Here is a 15,597-nt window from a genome sequence, read left to right as displayed (position 1 = left end):
GATACCTGCCTGTGGGGACAGCGCGGGGAGACCAGGGAGGAAGGTCTCAGGGGCACTGGGACTTGAGTTCACCCACCAGCTGGGGCAGAATTGGCATCAGCAGGGAGGGTCTTCCCTGCAGAGGGAACAGCCTGCCGGAAGGCTTAGAGGCAGGAGGAGGCACCGTGGGTCCCACAGCAAGTTCAGTTGGCGGGGGCGGGCCAGGCGGCCCCCAGGCGGAGGGAAGGAGCAGGGTGCATGGGGGGCCGTGGGCTGGCCGAGGAGCATGAATGTCCTCTTGAGAGCTGAGGGGAAGCACACAGCGGCTTCTGTCCCAGGAGCAGCACGGCTCGCTCTGGTATGGGGATTAGAAGAGCCTTCCTCGGGCTTCACGTGGATGACAGGTTGGAGGCGGGGGTGGGGGGCAGGCTTCTGGCAACGTCATGATGTCTCGCTGTGTCGAGTGCATACCTCAAAGATTGTGTGTGTGTGTGTGTGTGTTTAACTGAGCCTGAGAAACCAGGATCATGTGTGGGCGTGCATGCCCGAGAAAGTGGGATTTCTTGAGATGGCCCCGAGGAGTGACTTTGCAGCAGGCTTGGCCGCTGCCGGTAGCCTGGTCTGGAGCCAAGATGACAGACTCCCACAGGGGTCAGCGCATGACCTGGGGGTTCTCTCTGACCCCGAGTTGGCTGGCTGTGAGGAGAGGCTGGTGGGTGGCTCTCCGCACGCCCGCCCCCTGCCGGCGCCTTTTCCCTCCTCACCCTGGTGCGGGGGGAGTCCCAGCACCCCAAAAGAGAAGTGACTCTAAAAGTGTTGTTTGACAGAAAGATAAACATGTTTGCTTAAGGCGGCCACAGGCTCCAGACGTTGATCTGGGTGTGTAAATATTTTCATCTGTTTATGATTCTGCGGGTGTATATTGATAGAAGAAAGGAGAGGTTGCGAGGCCCTGATCTCACCTTTGGGGACAGGCTGTGATGTTTGCTACCAAGTGCGAGAGTCAGAATCCCCGCGCTGCTCTGGCACCCCAGTGTCTGTGCGGCCTGAGAAGATCAGAGCCAGGAGGCTCCCAAAGCCACTCAAGGCCCATCCTTCGTTTTTCTGACAGGGCATGGAAGGAACCTTCTCTACTCAGCAACGCTTCTTCTTTTTTTTAAGATTTATTTATTTACTTGAGAGAGAGAGAGACCGAGCCGTGGGAGGGGCAGGGGAGAGCGAATCTCCCGCAGGCTCCAAGCTGAGCGCAGGGCCCGATGCAGGGCTCGATCCCACAACCTGTGATCACAACCTGAGCCGAAACCAAGAGTCTGATGCCCAACCGACTGAGCCACCCAGGTGCCCTCAGCCACACCTCCGACACCACACGTGCGGGTTTTCCGCATCAAGCCATTCTCCGGTTACCTGCAGACACCCGTGGGTGTCCTGGATGTCCGTTTGGTTCTGACGCTCGCCGCCTGGAGCTGGCACAGACCCCACAGGGGAAGGGCTCAGTCCCATGGCTGCCTTCCGTCTCAGGAGCTGTTCTCGAGGGCCAGGGGCTGGGTTCCCCAGGCTTCTGTCCAACACGGCTACGACGTCGGGGCTCCCACACATCCCTCCCCCTGCCTCGGGTTGGATCGATTTGCTAGAATGGTTTGCAGAACTCAGGAAGCGTTTGCTGGTGTTCGTAGGTTCATTGTTGTTATAACGGGCGCGATGAAGAATACAGAGGAACAGCCGGTGCAGAGGTGGGAGAGGTGAGGTCCGGAAGGTCCCCAAGTACAAGAGGGTCCGTCCCTGTGGGTGTTGGAGAGTGCCACCCTCCCGGATGCCTGCGTCAGCCTGGAGGCTCTCTGAACCCTCCTGTTCAGGGTTCTTAATGCACAAATGATTAAATCATCGCCACTGAGACGAGTTCCACCTCCAGCCCCTTCTCCCCTCCTCTGCCTCTAGCTCCTTCGCACCGAAGACACTCTTATCACTCAGGACATCACAAGGAGCTCTGTGCCTGGAAAAGGAAGCGAAGAGCAAATATGTATTTTTTAGGATATGGCAAGATGATGGGGAAACTGATCCCTGAGAAGGCTGGGGGAGGGGACATGGGTTCAGAGGCACCCAAGGACTCGGGCAGAGCCTGGTCTTCCCCAGGGCCACACCCAGATCTGCTGGGTCCCTTCTGGGGTCTGTCCTGGCACCTCTAGAAGGTGCTTCTGGAAAGTTGAGAGCACTTGCTTGGCCCTCAGGGATGCCCAAGGGTACTCCTGTACCCTCTCTGTCCTGCTTTGCCCCTGTCCTGCAGATGTCCAACCCTTGCTGGTGGACCTGGCTCAGCCTCTCTCCCTCACCTGCCTGCTGCTCCTCTGGCCTCCCAAGCCCAGCAGGACAGGCAGGCTGTGCCCGGTTCGCGTGGTCTGCAAGGCAGGCTGGTGCCAGGTGGAGGTCCTGAGCCCTAGAAGCAATGGACTTGGTTCTGCCCAGTGCTGTCACCCTCTGAGCCTTGTGAGTCTGACTCTGCAAAACGGGAATCATAAAGTGTCACCTCTTAGGGTTTGAGGGAGGATGAAATAAAATGAGTGGAGGCTGGCCAGCTTACACATGTTATGGCCCTATGTGCCCCTTTCACTGCCCATCGAAGGAGATGCTGGCCATCCCTCCATGCCGATGCAGAAGCAAGGCTCGGGGACCCTGGGAGCGGCCTAACCAGCCCCTCTGTGCTCCTGGCCTCTACGTGCCCCTTCAGCTCCATTCTCCTGGCTGGTCACCCGAGCTGAGGTTACCCCCTTGAAATGTATGGTCGGCCCAGTTGGCAAGGCCGAAATAAGACAAGAATTTCTAAAACTCCTGGCTGGGTAGAAAGCTTGCGACCCTATAATGTGGCAGAGGTGGCTGCCGGTGAGATCTGGCCTGACAGTTTCTGCTGTCCCCTTGACCTGACCCGACCTACACATCATCCCTGGGCCCCCTGAGGCCTTAGCCTCCAGCCTCTAGTGGCCTCCCGCTCTAGTCCCACGCTTTGTCCTCAACTTGCCGGGGTCTGGCTCAGCCTCTGCCCAATCCAGCTTCCTCACCGTGGACCCCGGTCTTTTCTGGCCACTGTCCCTGGGCTCATGGGATTCTTGAAACCCCAGTGCTGGCAGGGGTGGGGGCTGCTTGCCCAGGGTGTGTGGCCTCTGCCCAGAAGTAACACACAGTATTGGATGCTCTCGCATCAAGTGTTGTCATTGCTGTCCCGTGACTGCTCTTGTCTGAGCAGAGCTAAGAGCTTGAGGTGCCACCGTCTGTAGTCAGACCATACGTATCCAGCCACAAACCAGCTGGAAGTTGATGCGTTATTGCCTTTGGCCTGGGCTGGGTGCAGGCGATTGAGGATGTGGAGTAGCCCTTCTCTCCAGGGCCACCACCTGTCCTCTGGGTCCTGGGGGGTTGGGAAGAGCCGTGTTTTCCCTCCCAGCACTAGCCCTGGTGGGACCAGACCCTGAGCTATCGTTGCCCCCTGGAGGGGGCTGCAGAGTGGTGGACAGGGGGCCAGGCTCAGGGGCAGAGGGAGCCTCCCCTTCAGAGCCTTGACCGGTTGTTTACAAATAGTCTCACTTTGGGGGCGTCAAGGTGGCTCAGTCTGTTGAGTGTCTGACTCTTGACTTCAGTTCAATCATGATTTTGGGGTCGGGGGTTCGAGCCCCAGGTCGGGCTCTGAGCTCAGCAAGGGGTCTGCTTGAGATTCTCTCTCTCTCCCTTTGCCCCCTCCTCCCGCTCACGTGCTCTTTCTCAGATAAATAAATCTTAAAAACAACAACAACAACACACACACACACACACACACACACACACACACAAACCAGCAAAGCGTCTCGTTCTTGCATAACAGCTTTATTGGGATTTCATTCCTATCCCATAGGGTTCATCCAGTCAAGTGTGAGACTCTGTGGTTTCCAGCACAGTTGGCCCTTGAACAACAGAGGTGTGATCCGTCCACTTATATGTCGATTTTTCTCATAAGTACAGGACAAGACTGTCCATGTACTTTTCTCTTTTGTTCTGATTTTCTTAATAATTTGTCTTTTCTCTGGCTTCCTTTATTGTAAAAATTCAGTACTTAATACATAGAACATGCCGAATGCCTGTTAATTGGCTTTCTGGTGCCGGTCAGGCTTCTGGCCCAGCCTGGCTGTTAGCAGTTACGTTTCTAGAGAGTCAAAAGTCACGCGTGGGTTTTTGACCTCTCCATGCGGGCAGCGCCCAGCTCTGTGGGTCAAGGGTCAAGTGTATATTTGCAGGTATCTGTGACCATTTCCCCCGCGAGTTTTATTTTATTTTATTTTTTTTTTTTTTAAAGATTTTATTTATTTGACAGACAGAGATCACAAGTAGGCAGAGAGGCAGGCAGAGAGAGGGGGAAGCAGGCTCCCTGCTGAGCAGAGAGCCCGATGTGGGGCTCGATCCCAGGACCCTGGGATCATGACCCGAGCCGAAGGCAGAGGCTTTAACCCACTGAGCCACTCAAGCGCCCCTCCCCCGTGAGTTTTAGAACATTTTTGTCACTCCTAGACCTCACTCCACGTTGGGGCTTAAACCCCAGGCCCCGAAAATCACTCATCTGTCCTCTGTGTCCGCGGGTTTGCCCGTTCTGGATATTTCATATCGATGGATGCGTACACTTGTGTGGCCCCTTGTGACCAGCTTCTTTCACTCAGCACCATGTTTCCAAGTTCATTTACGTGGTGTTAGAGCTTCCTTCCTTCTTACAGCTGAATGATTAGCCATTGTGTGGATGGACCCCATTTTGTCCTTCCGCGCATCTGCTGGTGACGAGTGCGTGTTTGTTTAAGCTGGCTCCACGCCCAGCACGGAGCCCAACACGGGGCTTGAACTCACGACCCTGAGATCAAGACCTGAGCTGAGATCAAGAGTCAGACGCTCAGCTGACCGAGCCACCCAGGCTCCCCTGATGAGTGCATTTTTTTAAAAAGTGACATTTCTGACTCAAGCCCAGCTCTAGGCTGCTGAGGGGGTCAGGGGACAGTTGAGCAGAGAATGTGAACAGCATAAACCGTGGCTTCCGAGAGGGGCTTTGGAGGGCGAAGGGTGTTCTTTCTGGGAGCTGCTGCTGCGGAGGGAGAAGAAAGAGTTAGGAGACCAGGACAGGGAGGGTCCATGTCAGGTGTCCTGGCGATTTTTCTTTCCCCTTCGTGTGAGATAGGGAGGTTCAAAGCCCGCCGTCGAGGAAGGCGCGGAGCCCCAGCCCCGGCAGTGGTCTCTCTGAACGAGGCCTCGGTCCCGGCGGGAGCTCTGCAGCGGGTATGTCCCGAGGCCCAGCTTTGAGGTGACATCTAAGGCCTCGGGGAGTCCCGAAGGAGCTCAGATGAGAGGCTGCCGGGGATGAGGGGAGGGCCCGTGAGCATGTGCTTAATCTTGCTCTAATTGTCTCTGCTTTTCAAACAGCCTGAGGAGTAACCCCCGGCAGGCTGTGGTGTGGCAGGGCTTTCTGGAGAGTCGAGTCCTGTGCCGACAGGCCGCACAGCTCCCAGCCCTCCGCAGGCCACACCTGAGCCGTGGCGGGTCCGTGGGTCCGGAGGGGGCAGGAGTGGGGGGATGTCGCAGGGAAGCTGCTGTGGCAGGTGCGGCCCGCCTCACCCGCCCCGGGGTGTGCGTGCAGGACCCCAGCCGGGGCATTTCTCCACCGAACCACTTCCCCGCAGGGACCCCGCAGGTTCCAGAACGGAGCAAGAGGGCACCAAGGCACAGAGAAGCAGCTCCGTACCGGCTCCCAGTGGCACACGCCCCGCCGGAGGCTGGCACGCTTTATTTAATTTCACTCCCGTATCAGCCATGCACGACAGGGGTGACAGATGAGGACCTGTCTCAGCGGGGAGGTCTCAGAGCTTGTGAGTGGAGGGCGGCCGCTGCTGCTCTCCAAGGCCAGAATCTTCCGTATACCCAGGGGGTGGGGGGCAGCCCCGGGAGGAGGCTGATCTCGCGGCGAGTTCAGAGAGTAGAGTTGGGGTCTCCAGGGCAGCACGGGGTGAGGCTTCCTGGGTTTGGTAGCCAGACTCCCGTAGGCTCTGCGTGACGGCCTGCCTGGGTGTGGTGATGTCACTGTCCTTGAAAATATGTCAGCAGAGCTGACCCTTGTCTGGTTTCGCAGTGGGCCTCAGACAGACGGTGACACTGGCTTCTGTCTCCCCCCTGCTGCCAGCTCACTCCCACCCAGGCCCGTGCAGGGGAAGGGGAACCAGTTTCGAGAACCATCGACCCCATGTGGAAAAGCTGGATTGACGGACGTAATAACTCTCCCCCCTGTCGGCAGTGGTGAGAATAAAACGGGCAGCACTTATCAACCCCCGTCGGGTTTCACGGCAAGACAGAAGGTGGCTCTTGTGCTGTGTTTTTCACCTGTGTCCTCCCGGCCCCGGAGCGGCTGCTCCTGTGGTCACACCTCACGCGGGTGCTTCTGGAAGCCGGCCTCCTCCTGAAGTGGCTGCGGCAGGCAATCCTGCCGTGAAGTCAGGCACCTTGGAGCAGGCAAGGCGGCAGGACTGAGTGAGGAAACGCTCCTCGCTGTTTGTGCAAGGTGACCGGGGGCTGGTGGCCTGGCCCCTGTCCTCGAGGGGGTGACCGCGGGAGCAGCCCGGCCCTTTGCTGCTTCGATGAGCCTCCTCCCTCCTGGGTACCCACAGCCACATCCTTCGCGGCTAGTGGTCAGCCCGTTCTCCCCGCTCCGACGCATGGGGCAGGTGTGCCTGCAGGAAGGTCGAGGCTGACCCGGGTTTGGTGACCTGTTAGAGCACATGCTGGCATTGACTGAGTGTGGTGGCCCCCCCTGGGGGCCTATGCATGATGCTTCTCTCACATTATCTTATGTCCTCTTTGCAACACTCCCGTGAAGTCCGCACCGTTATTCGTCTCATTTCATAGACGCGGAAACACCGGGGGTGAGGGGTCGTGCCCAGGTGTCACCACCTGGCTTTGGACTTCCCTTTGGAGGTCACAGTGCCCAGCAAGGGCTGGCGGGGGCGTTGGGGTCTCCGGGCAAGACAGAGGGCCCGCCCGGGGTTCAGTTCTCCATCTGTGGAATGAGGAGGGACTCACCAGCCTCCCATGCCTCCCTCTGCCGTGAGGATAGAAGGAGCTGGGCTGGGACTCGGGTTTGGAGCCCCCGAGGTGGCCCCCACGCTCCTCCCTCCCGCAGTCACAGTCCCCGCGCCGCTCCCTCGGCCACACTCGAGTCCCGGCAGGACTGACCTGCGCGGCCTGTGGATGATGGGGAAGGGACGGAGTGTGATGGCCAGGACGCCACGTGGCTTATGCCATTCTGTCTTGCGGGTCCCTCGCTCTGGGAAGCCAGCCGCTGTGTCACGAGGACTGGCCAGCGGCTCCCTAGAGCGGTCTGGAGACGTGGTGAAGAACGGAGCCCCTTGCCCCAACCAGCACTAACTTCTGGGTCCTGCAAGCGAGCTCCCTCGGAAGGGGCCTGATGTCACTGCAGCCCTGCTCAGCATCGCGGCCATGACCGCATGGGGGTCAGAGCCCCCCAGCTGAGCCGCTCTCAGATTCCTGACGCACAGACACGGGATGAAACTAGACACGTTTATTGTTTCGAACGGCGACGTTTGGGGGTAATCTGTTACACTCCATAGCCTAACACCGAGTGGCACGACGGCTGTTTCCCTTCGGTCGCTCCTCTGAGTCATCTGTGTTCATGGGGCAGATCTCGTTGTCTTCCCCCGTTTGTTGGCTCTCCATCATAACTGCAGGTCTCCATGGCTGGCAGCAAGGCCTTTACCCAGAGCGCGATGGGTTGTCCCATCCAGAACCGAAAGGTCATGTCTGCTTTGGCGGAGGGTGGAGACTGCCATCTTTAGCCTGAGCTCGAGGGCGGGGAGGGAGGCGATGGGGAACTGGGAGGCGGAAGGACATGCAGCCTGGCCCATGCAGCAGTAGCTCATCCTGGGGTTTCTCTGGTTTTGTTTACATCAATGTTTTTGATGAGGGTGAGGCAGGGATGTTCCAGAACTTCTCTGTGTGAGGACAGGAAGAAAATGTGTGTCTTCTCTTTCTCCTCAACGATCTTTTCTTTCTTCACGACCACCTGAGCCTAGACGGACTCCCCTTTTCCTGGGTTGGTCTGCAGAGAGCAAGCGCTGGGCGCGATCGGAGAAATGAGGGCAGCCTCTGGTCTTCACAGGACAGGGCTTGGGACCGGCAGTGAGGATGGCCGAGGCTCCCTTAGGAAGCAGGCCAGGCACCGGAAGGCCAGGGCAAAGGCAGGGAAGGTGCAGACCAGGCCCGGGTGCAGTTGGTCTCCTTCACGGGAGCCAGACTGGCTGGCTGATCAGAAGAACTGCCCCCACCTGGTGGCAGCGTGCACTTAACAGCCTCTGTCAGTGATGTCCCCACTGCAGACACAGAAAACACACACACACTGACCTTACCCGCCGGTTTCAACACAGTACGTTTCAGACCCATGACCTGATGTCTAGTGCCCCCAGGGGTGGGGTCGGTGGGAGTGGAGACAGTGTGACTACCTCGGGCCTGTCCAAGTTTGCACAAAGGGGGTCTCGCTGTTCCCTGCATGGTGCCTCCCTGAAGTCCCGGTGACTGCCACATTGTAAGACTGTCCCTTACTTCTCAGTCTCCAGACTTTAGGTGGGACGAGGAGAGAGACCGCTGTGTTCAGCTTGCTTTGGTCTGCTCGGTCCTGCTGAGTCCGTATATGCCTTTAAGAAGCTCTTCTGCACACCTCTCATTGTCTAGTTAGTCCCCATCCATTCACTCAACAGAGCTTACTAAGGAGTGTAAAACTTTGTATTGACGTGCAATAGACTTGCAGGACAGGTACAGACACAAAGTAACAAAGCACACTGCAATGGCTCTCTACATTAGGCTCCTGAGCCAGGGATCAGGACATTCTCAGTGCCCGGATGCTCCCGCCACCTGTCCACCAGCCACCTTCGCTCCCAAAGTCATCAACAGTGATGGAGTTCCGCTCACATGCGGGGCATCGTGCTCAATACTGTTGATTCAGGGTGATCCCAATGACATCCCTTCTTATGATATACTGTTCCTAACAACAACAACAAAAAGATACACTGTTTCTTGGTGCTCAGTGCCAGGAAGGGAAATTAAGGGACTAGAATAGAGAGAGAGGCTGAGGTGGTAGGGGTTTTAGATCGCATGATCAGAGAGGACCTTTAAACTTAGGAAACATGTCCTGTAATATCTGCGGAAGAGGGAATGACAGGTGCAAAGGCCCTGAGGTATAAGTGTGCCTGGCAAGTTTGAGGAACAATGGGGAAGCGAGGGGGTCTGGAACTGAAGGAGAGAGAGGAGGTGCTAGGGGATAGGGAATCAGGGGTCCCGTCTTGGGGGACTTGGAGGTCATGGCAGAGACTCTGGTCTTGGTTTATAAGTGCAAAGGGAGTCATTGGAGGGTTTGAGGCAGAAGAGTGACCTGTTCTTTTTACACTTTCCCGTTCTCACTTTGGCTGCCCTGTGGAGCCTGGAGCAGCAGCGGGGAGACCAAATAGCAATTCAGTACTGCAGTCGCCTGGCCCAGCGGTCACTTGAGGTCTGCAGATAACACTTTCTTTTAGAAAGTGATGTAGGGATGGGGCACGTGGATGGCTCAGTCAGTTAAGCTCAGTCAGTTAATCTCAGCTCAGGTCTTATCTCAGGGTCGTGAGTTCAAGCTCTGCTTTGGGCTCCATGCCCAGGACCCCACTTAAAAAAAAAAAAAAAAGAAAGAAAGAAAAGAGAGTGGTGTGGAGGGAAGTGACTCTCCCTTGAGAAGGAGCTGGAAACACCTCGCCCGTTAGCTGTGTGCAGGGCAGCCCCCACCACGGTGTGGGGGGTGGCGGGGGGCAGGTCCCTCTGGAAGGGCGAGGGCCTTCAGGCGTCCTGTGGGTCTCTGAGCTGCCTGGAGGCGTGGAGATATCCCTTTCCTCTCGCTCCCCAGCCTGGGTCCGGAGGAAGTTACTGCATACTCGGGTGCTGACCAGCACAGCTCGCTGAGTAGAGCTAAGTATTCGGACCTTAGGCTTGACACTGAAGACCTTCGGGAGAAACCAGGCCGGTAACAGCCCTGCTGTGGGCTTCCCCCAGGGACCTGCCCTGAGAAATTTAGCGCCAGCTTCCAGGGACTCACGTGCGATCTGGATGTCAGAGCTGCGGAGGCTGGGGGAAGGGGGGATGGTTCTGCCGCTGTTTGCTTGAGGCTCCTCCCTGGGTCTCTTCTTCCCTCCTCTCCTTCCCCTCTCCCCCCCTTCCCTGCTTCCTTTCTCACCTCCTTCCTTCCATCCATTTCCAGAAACCTTTTCCTTCCCCAAACAGAAATTCTGTCCTCATTAAGCACTAACTCCCCATTCTCCCTGCCCCCACCACCGCCGTTCTACTTTCTGTCTCCACGAATCTGCCAATTCTAGGCATCTCCTATAAGCGGAATCATAAAGAGTTTGTCCTTTTGTGTCTGCCTACTTTCACTTAGCATAATGCTTTCAAGGTTCGCCCATGCTGTTGGGGGTGGCCTTTTTAGAAACAAGTGGGGTGTTAGCTCGGCATGCCTGCCCCTGTCCCAGGAGCCGCAGAGGCACGATGGGGAAGAGCATCGTGGGTCCCAGATAAAGTGACTCGCGTGGCCACTATGCCCGAAGGCTGGGGCTCCTCGCCTCTTGGCTTCACCTGTCTGTGCCTTCCAGGTGGGCTCACCTTGCAACCAAGGCCCTCGTCCCACCTCTCGTCCTCCGTGGCGCCTGTGACAACTTGAGGTGCACCTTCGCCCCTGGGCTCTGTGCTCAGGTGCGTTCCATCTCCGGCTCGTTTCTCTCCCGCCTACTGATGGGTCTTGTGCCCTGACTCTCAGGTCACATCTGACACGATTCAGCTGGCTTCCCACAGCCTGCCTGCACCTGACCCCGGCCTGGCGGGCTGACTAGGGGAAGGAGGAGGCGGCGGCTTGGTTCTTAGACTATGGCTTTTTTATTTATTAAAAATTAATTAAGGGACTTTGATGTATCAGGACTTAAGAGGGGTTGACAGGTCACATGGTTTCTGAAAGCACTGGGCTGGTAATCCATTTAAAAAAACATTTTCTTCTTCTTCTTTTTAATTTAATGGAGGAAATCATTAGCTGGGAAATTGGTAGAACTGATTTATTCCTGTTTTGGGGAGGGGGAATGGAAGAGAAAATCTGCTCTAATTGCCGCTTGTTCTAGAAATATGTCAGCGGAATATTCCCATTGGCTGGGCCTGGCCTGGGTGAGGGCAGAACCTTGAGCTTTCTTTCCTTCCTTCAGATCCTACTCTGAGCAGGGCAGGGGGCCGCGTGGACCCGGGTGGGTGTCTGTGATGTCCGCGGTGACACATCTAAGAAGTCCCCACAGACCTGCCTTGGCCCTTGGGGCTAATCCTGCTGGGGGCCCTGTTGCTTGCGAGCCCTCATTCCCAGGGACACAGGACTAGGACCCCCGTCTGGGAAAAAGGACTACGTGCTTCTTGGGCTCCATCCGGTTCCAAGGGGAGGCAACTGGGTTCACCCTAAAAATAACCAAACATGCAAACAGCTTCAACATGCAAATGTTTTTCATATCTGTGGGCCAAATAATTTAAAGGTACAGCTGTTTTTCCACTGTCCTGATCTGTTTGTTTTCCCTGAGTGGGGAGGAGCTCTGACATGGTCTGGGGCTCTTCTGGGGTCACGGTCTTCCAGCACAGTGACCTGGCTAGACCTGGCTGAGGTCTAGCGGGCGCTGAGCCTGGCCGTGGGCCCCAGCAGCTGCCCTCTCCCGCGCTGGGGCAGACCGAGTGTAGCAAGGGGTGTGCACCGCTCCCTGCGCCGTCCGTCACCCCTTCGGGCTTGCCGGTGTGTGGAGGGGTCCGCCTGGCTTCCATCCTGGCCCAGGATGTGGGTAAATGAGTTCTCAGAGAGTACAAGGCTATCAATAGGCAGGCAGGAGGCGGAGAAGGTGAAAGGCGAGGGACCGCCAAGGTGGTGAGCCCCAGATGGACTCTAGGTCTCCCAGATCCCCGCCAGAGAGCTGCCCTGCTGGGTGCCGGCCCCCCTAGTCCGGCAGCACGGGGCGCCCCGGGTCCTTGCTCACCCCTGTCTGTCCCCACCACCGTCCATGGCGCTCGCCGCAGTGCACACTGCCAGAGCAAATCGTCACGTCTGCGGCAGGGCACTCTTTCTGTCCCTGTAATAATCCTCCTGTGGACGTGCTGTGTCCAGGGAAAAGGCCCATCGAGTGGGGGCGTCACCCCTAGGAAGGCTTGAGACTGCAGGGCAGGGGCGGGGTGGGGGGCCCGCGCTCCCTGGGAGTTGGTCCGCAGGGTTGGGAGGGGCAGGCCCAGACTTGTGGGCGACCACTCTCTACAAAGTCCCCGTGCTTGCACGCATTCCTTCAGTGCCTGCGCCGTGCCGGGTGCTCTTAGAGACGCTGGGGGGACAGCATTGAGTACAACCAACCCCAGTGCCTGTCCTCACGCGGCCTCCATTCCAGGGCGAGAGACTGTCGTTTCTCTAGAAGCATGTGCTGCTGGACCATGCATGGGCTTGGAAGACGCACCGAGTGAACGAAGCCGGGCTCGCAGGAATAGATACCGTGCATGTCCGTGCATATGAGACGCCCCAAGGAGTCCGAGGCATTGGGTGCCTGGGGAGGGGGAGTGCGAAGGTAGTGGTAGAAGGGGGCAGAGCCTCCGTCCTGCCCGATGAAAGAGTTCTGGAAGTGGACGGTGGTGAAGGCCGCATGAGAGCTTAAGTGCGTTTTGTGCCATGGAACCGGACACTTAAACGTGGTTAAGATGGGCGATTTGATGTTACGTATTTCAACACAATTTAAAAAATAAAAATAAAAAGAAGGAAGAAAGGTAGGTAGTGTCTTCCATAAGGATTAAAGCTGTGAGGTAAGTGAGAAAGGCCGGGGCGGGTTGGGGTGAAGGCGGAGGATGGCCTTAGTGTGAAGGGGAGGCAGCTCTGGGCGAAGGGAAGGCCGCCGTTGCCGGACAGCGTGGGGCTTAGGTTCGAAGGGGATCCCTCTGGCCGTTCTGGTCGGGGAGGCCAGGGGCTCTTGGGAAGTGAGAGACTTTGCTGGGGTGGGGACAGGCTGGGGCTTCCTGTCATCAGTTCATGAGCTCATACCAGGAGCTGTGGTTCTCTGTGGCAGATTTTTCTGGAGTCCTCCCTGTCGGTCCCCAGCTGTCACTTCTCCCTTCCCAGTGTGGGCGGGTTGGAGCAGGTCAGGGGCAGGAGTGGGCCAGCTTGGCCAGACTCTGGCTCCTCCTCTTCAAGCTTTGAAGCTGCACAGCTCCTTGGAGCCGCACTGCCATCTCTGGGCCCCGGACCTGCCCCGGTGTGGGACCCCTCCCCTGCAGGACATTCCGGAGTTGCTCTAAGGAGGCCCGTGCAGACCAGGCAGTGCTGGGGGCTGGGCTGGAGCCCCCAGCTCTTCCTGCCTTGCCCATCCTCCTCCAGCTGAGTCTGGGTGTCTGCTTCTGCAGAGTGAGGAGGTCGGATGTGTTCTGGTCTGGATTCCAGTCCAGACTCTGTGCTGGCAGACGGAATCTTCGAAAGCTTCTGGATGCACGTGGGAGGGTCCCCCTGGGTGCCCAGCCCCACAGCCCAGCCTGGGACTGAGGACCTTCTGTGCATCTCCGCAGGGGTCCCTGCTGCCACTTTAGGGATGGGGGAGGGTCTGTTCCAATCCTGTAGCTCTGGCCCAGACATTCCAGGGATGACCTCAGGAGTTGCTGGGGGAAACGGCAGGAGATGGGGTTCTAGAATAGGGGTCTGGGGCCAGTAGGGACAGGAAGAGAGGTCAGTGGTTCGAAGATCCACGTCATTATGGAGCCCACCGAGCCCACTCCCCAGCTGGTGCCTGCTTTGTTCCCTGAGAGCCCAACCCCCTGCCCTCTGTCCTTTTAGAGGGGCCCGGAGGGCCGGGCTGCAGACGGAAGTCTGCTCTACCACCCGACGGTGCGGGGTAAGTGGTGAGAGGGAGGACTGAAGGAGCAGGGCCGTGAGCTGGGTGCTGGGCCTGGGCACGCGTCCTGCCGTCCCGTCTCAGCAAGTCCTTGGGGCTGTCCAGGGCAGTCACCATGAGCTCCAAGCGACGACTCGATTTTCATTTTACGTTAAAGTGAGATAAAATCTAAAATGTCCTTTCCCGGTCACAGGAGCCCTACTCCAGGTGCTCACTAGCCACGCGTGGCTGGTGGTGGCCGTACCGGACAGTCTAGACGCAGAACGCTTCCATCGAGGAAAGTTCTTTGGGGCAGGGCCTGTCTCGTTTCTAGCATAACCCCACAGTGGAGACTGTTGCCCCCATTTTATGGATGAAAAAGCTGAGGCTTAAAGCAGGGACTGACTTCCTGGTTGTGTAGCCCGTGGGCACCAGAGAGTGCTCGAGCCCGGGCCGGTGGGCCTCAGTGCGTGGGGGTGGGGCCGCTGTGCTCCCGTGTCCTGCTGCCCAGCTCGCTGGGGCCCACAGAGGTCGAGGCTCATCTTCGGGCCACACACAGGCCCTGGGACCCCGCCTCCTGGCTCTGTTACCTGGTGGGGCGTAGTCTTCAACAAAAAGGCATATCAGGGTTTCTTATGCAGTTTGGAGCCTCCTCAGCCTGATCCCTTCAGACCGAACCCCTCGGGAGGGGTTTCAGGAGGTGTTGCCGAGAAACTCTTCTTTAAAGTGAGAGGGCCCTAGCCAAAACCCAGCTGCCCCTCAGAGCACGAGTGCATCTGGCTCTTCCTCCAGCGGGACTGTGGTGCAGCCTCCGACGGGGAGGAAGCGCGGACACCTGCAACGGCCTGGGTGAGCCTTGCCAACGTGTTTCTGTGAAAAAAGCCGGACACTAGAAGCCACATAGTGTGTGGTTCCCCTGACAGGAGATGTCCAGAAGAGGTAAATCTTAGAGTTGGAGAGTAGACTGGTGTGTGCCAGGGGCTAGGAAGAGGGGGAAGGGAAAGCGAGAAGCCGTCTGGTTTGGGGAGCAATGAGAATGTTCTGGAACGGAAGAAGGTGGTTGCACGGTGAATGTGGCACAGGCCCCCGAGTCGTGTACTTCAGCGCGGTGGACGTGGTCAGTTATGGGTTGTATGTGTTTTGCTGCACTGAGGAAGTGAGGCACAACGGCGGGATCTAGATGGCGCGGGTGTGGGTTTGCTGCGTAAAGGGTTTTGGACTTTCCCATATGTTTGAGCATCTTCATGATAAAAGGGGGAGGGGAAAAGGCAAGAACAAGACTGTGGAGGGAGGGGTGTCTGGCTGGCTCAGGGTCCCGAGTTCAAGCCCCATGTTGGGCCTACTTCCATACGTACATAAAAACTTTTAAAAATTAATAAATGAAAAAGATTGTAAAAGGAGAACGTTTGTAAGGCTGCGGCCTTCGGGCTGGACTCCCGTGTGGGCCGTCCTTGGGTCTGTCTGTGTTAGAGCTGCGGGCTGAGGTCTCTGTGACGGCTTCAGGCTGTGGAGAGCCTTCACCCCATTCGATCTCGGGGAGCAAGAAGAGGTGGGGTGTGGGGTGCTGTGCCTGCTATGGAGACGGGGTTCCCCGAGGTGGTGTGTTTTCTGGTGCCTGTGCCCCCTCACTGTTCCCAGCCATTTGGGTGTCCCAGGGCCTGGGGGTACAGACTCGGAGTGGGGG

At 57.6% G+C, this 15,597-nt stretch overlaps 2 protein-coding genes across 35 annotated transcripts in view; one reads left to right on the top strand and one right to left on the bottom strand.

Moving 5' to 3' along the window:
* Positions 1-15,597, bottom strand: part of LRRC43 (leucine rich repeat containing 43) — a 298,822-nt gene that overhangs the window by 126,272 nt on the left and 156,953 nt on the right. The window lies entirely within an intron of this gene.
* Positions 1-15,597, top strand: part of PITPNM2 (phosphatidylinositol transfer protein membrane associated 2) — a 134,076-nt gene that overhangs the window by 42,906 nt on the left and 75,573 nt on the right. The gene's annotated exons all lie outside the window — the stretch shown is intronic.

Source organism: Mustela nivalis, assembly GCF_964662115.1.
Source record: "Mustela nivalis genome assembly, chromosome: 14".
In the NCBI taxonomy this organism is placed as follows: Eukaryota; Metazoa; Chordata; class Mammalia; order Carnivora; family Mustelidae; genus Mustela; species Mustela nivalis.
This window is presented reverse-complemented; position numbering and strand designations above follow the sequence as displayed.